We start from the raw sequence: 4,092 nt of genomic DNA, 5'->3' as shown, positions 1-4,092 counted from the left end.
TCGTTGAACGCATGATCATTGCGAGGGCGGCTGATATCCTAATACTCACATTGTTCTCAGCCAGGCCCAGCGAGTCCTGGCCTCCTCAGGAAGGGCAAGCCCAGACTGCTGGCCCTGGACTAGGTCCACAGTCACGCTGTCTGTCCGGAGGGTAGGAAAGGTGATGTGTGGATTGTGCAGGAAGAAGGCAGGGGGGGACCTTCCTTGAGAAGCTATATCTAGACTCCGGGACTTTGGTAATGCTTGGGACAGAAAATAATAGGGGCTCCAGGACCTTAGATTGGGTGGATGAAGGCCAGAGTGGCCCCAGCTTTGCTAAGGTGGAAGAGGTGGAGAACTTGTTTTGAAGTGCTGCTGCAGGCAAGAACAGACAAAAAGGCTGCTACGAACTGAGTGGAGTTGCCTTTAAGAAGGCTGGGAAGTGTCCAGGCCAAATTTCCTTTCAATTGAGATTTTTTCGCACTGGCCTTGATTTGTTTTCCCAGGGATAAAAGAGTCCACCTTGACCTTGGTATTGCATGCCCCAGTGGAGCTATTTCCTTGGTGGTCCCATTCTCCTACACTTCCTCTCTGCCTTCTACACACAGCCCTCCTCCATCCACGAGAAGGGATTTAAGAACAAGAGATCTGTGGTAGGAACCTAGGAGCAGGCATTTCAGTTTAGCTATGTATCCATTCTAACTGCAATACCTTTTGTTGAAGTCAAGCTACTTAGGACAACTTCCCTAAGATCTGATCTGGAAGAAAAGGTCCCATGGGGACAAGGTGAGAAAGCCGTTAACTGTTGTCTGGCCCTGAAAAGGTCGTAAGTCAGTGCTTCAGGAGCTGACCTGTCAGGCGAAGATATAAAGGCTTTATTCATGCAGTTGCTGCAATGTTCTTAGCTCTCACAAAAGTGTTTTTATGATTCGATTTTCTTACCTCTTTGCTTAATTAAAAAGCTGAACCATTAGAATAGCACCTGCATCGAATCCTGACAGTGCCTGCATACTAATTTCAGAGCCTTTACAGCTAGTAATTATAACATAAAATCAGAGATTGAATAAAACAGAAGGATTTCGCTCCCAAAGCCCTGCTAATCCCCTTTTAAAAGGGTCTGGTGAAATAATTCAGAACAGTTTCCGGAAGTTGGATTACCATTCCTTTTATTATTATTATTTTTTTTTTTTACTTTTTACAATGAAATGATATTTCACTCTTTAAGGAGGCTGTTTTTCTACAATAGTTTTCTTTTTCTTTTTAAAGAAAGTTGACAGGTTTTTGGAGAATAGAAACCATTTCAATACACATTCCTTGAGCATTCAATGCAGTGGCACAAAATGTAGAAAAAATGTTTATGGTACATTTGAAACATTTACACTTTCTAAGGTGAAAGTGGTTGCAATGTGAATAGGAATTTCTCACTGTGCTTCAGGTAATTCTTCAATTGTCTAAGAGGAAATAATCAAACTTCCTGAGGGGCGGACCTATTTTTCATGGCTTAGAAATATTCACATTTTTGGCAAAATACTTTCAACCACTATGCTAGGACAAAACACTAAGTCCTTAGTCAGTACAGCTTCCACTGAGCACTGAATAACCTGAGATGTGCAGTACTCCAAGCACAGGACTTCGAGCTGTCTGCAGGATCATTCCGTTCTGGCAAAGGGAGCTCCTCATCTGGCTAATCTGATATTAAGCCAGTCAGTCTGTCACAGACAAGAGAAAACTTGATTATCATTCTGCATCTACATAAGTCATCTGATAGTGTCTGTGGAAGTTTACTTGTGCCTCTTTTTGCTGCTATTCCATGACTGCCTGGCACTTCCATGTAACCACCCAAATGTGACTTATTTTCTCTGTAGTCATTCCCAAGCCTGCCCATCCATCCAGGGGCTCAGACCCACACACAACCTGGCTTATCTTGTTGAAGTGAATCAATATTCTCACTCTAGATCTACACTGACACTGAAAAATGAGGGATAGGTTTCTTTGTTTGTTATTCTTCTTGGTTTTTTTTTTTTTTTTTTTTTTGACAGAACCAGGGATTGAACTCAGGCCCTTGCTCTTACCAGGCGAGCACTTATTCTACTGAGCCATCTCGCTGGTCTTCAAGCATAGGTTTCAAGATCCTTCTGTCCAGTCATATTTCTATCAGGTCAATCTGTATCTTAAAGAACTTTTTCTTTCTTTTCTGTGAAGCTGCTTTGCATATTTGCCAATGCATTGAACCATTCAGAGAGCAAGACGCCCTTAATTGTCTTACAATTTTCTCTTTTTCCTAAATGACTTTAGGATTGGAGCTTGATAACTTCCCTTGAAAATGCCTAGCCACTGCCTAGTCACTTTCCTCATTAGAGATATTTAAGTGGAGAGGTTTTCCTGATGCCCAGGCAGGAAGGTGATCACAAATGGAAATTAGTAATGTTCAATACTCTATCATTTACTGACATGATATATTAATTTTCTCTGGAATAGGGATCTAGCAAAAGAAAACTATGATTGTGGAAAAAAAGATACTGATGACTTCTTAGAAATAGTGTCTTTTTGTGTGATTTTTGTCCTCAAATGCACAGCCCTCAGCTTCTCAGCTGCTTGCTGTTTTCTACACACACACACACACACACACACACACACACCCTCAGGATCATTTTGTTGTTGTTTTCCAGTCCTGGGGCTTAAACTCAGGGCCTCTGCATGGAGCCACACCTTTTCCATATTTTTTCCCCCTGGAACTGGGGATTGAACTCAGGTCCTTGAGCTTGCTAGGGAAGTGCTTATTCTACTGAGCCATCTTCCCGGCCCATTTTCCATAATTTTGTTTTGAGACCAGGTATAACTTGTTCAGGTGCTGCTCAGGCTTATGAGCCTCCTGTCTCAGCATCCCAGACTGTTGAGATTACAAGCAGGTTCCAGCACCACCCACTGTAATAGAATCCTAAAAAGCTCCAGAAGAAACTTGAAGTAAAACACAAAAACTTAGAAATTAAATAAGTCAATATCTAGGAGGGGTGGACAATGAACTTTACTGCAATGCCAGACTCTTACCAAGTCCTAAGGGTGACATTATGGCTCCGATTTTTCAGCTTCATCCCACCCTGAAATAAACTCAGTTCTTTCACATTGGCGGGGGGGGGGAGCTTTAAAAAAGTAAATTAGCGCTCTACCTCAATGTCTGACTGCACCCAGTGCAGGAGTTTTTGGGAAAGCATAAACTCACAGGAACACCAGGACCTCATCTATTCTCAGGGCTGCCTGGAGGAGGCGCACCCTGGCCTGTAGCTTCCGATTCGAGAAAACCACATTTTCAGAGTGGGCCTGGGGTAATGGTATTTGGTTCAGTGGAAAGTTACTAACTGAAGTTACAGGTACTAGTAACAACTGCTAGCACTTAAGTAAGTTTTGAATGTTTTAAAGAGGAATATTATCTTCTTTAAAGATAAAGATAATACAGCATGAAAAAGGAAGCTTGTGAAGGAGATTCGTTGTAATCTCTTTTTGCGCACAACTAAACGGAATTCAAAAGCGACTGTCACTTGTCTCTGGGCCGAAGGTCAGTACGAGCACGTAGGAGCAAACTGGCTGTTTCCGTGCGAAGTCTTTCCACCAAGCCCGTGCACTTTGCAACTAGTGCTCTGATTTGGAATAGGAGGTAAGGGGACATGAGGAGGTGACCCTGGTAAGCTGAGGTACCCAGGGTAATGTTCCCTGTCCAGTGAACGGCGGGGTAACTTCCCCAGAGAATAAGTGAGGCTTGTCATGCTCAAGCGGTGATCAGTCGGCTCAGTCCTCAGTCCAAAGTTACACCCTTCTCGTCCAGCCACCCCCTGTAAAGAGCGCAAGACTGAAACGAAGTCTGCGTTCCTGTGGGAGGGAGCCGAGATGTCCCCCTGCAAGGCCTCTTTTCTCTCTCCTACTCCCTTGATTCCTCCGCCCTCAGTGGGACTCAGCCGATTCAAAGGCGGTTGTTTCCTTCCCTACAACCTCAGGGTGGGCTGTCAGAGGCGCTCTCGCCTTCCACAGCTCCCTTTGCTCTCCTTCCGTCCAGTGTTCTCAGTGCCCTCTCGGTGTGCGCTTTCTGGAGGGACGAGAAGGTGCAAGTAGAAGGGATGG

Source organism: Octodon degus, unplaced genomic scaffold (assembly GCF_000260255.1).
Source record: "Octodon degus isolate 3935 unplaced genomic scaffold, OctDeg1.0 scaffold00028, whole genome shotgun sequence".
Classification (NCBI taxonomy): Eukaryota; Metazoa; Chordata; class Mammalia; order Rodentia; family Octodontidae; genus Octodon; species Octodon degus.
The sequence above is the reverse complement of the archived record's forward strand: the minus strand, read 5'-3'. Positions refer to the sequence as shown.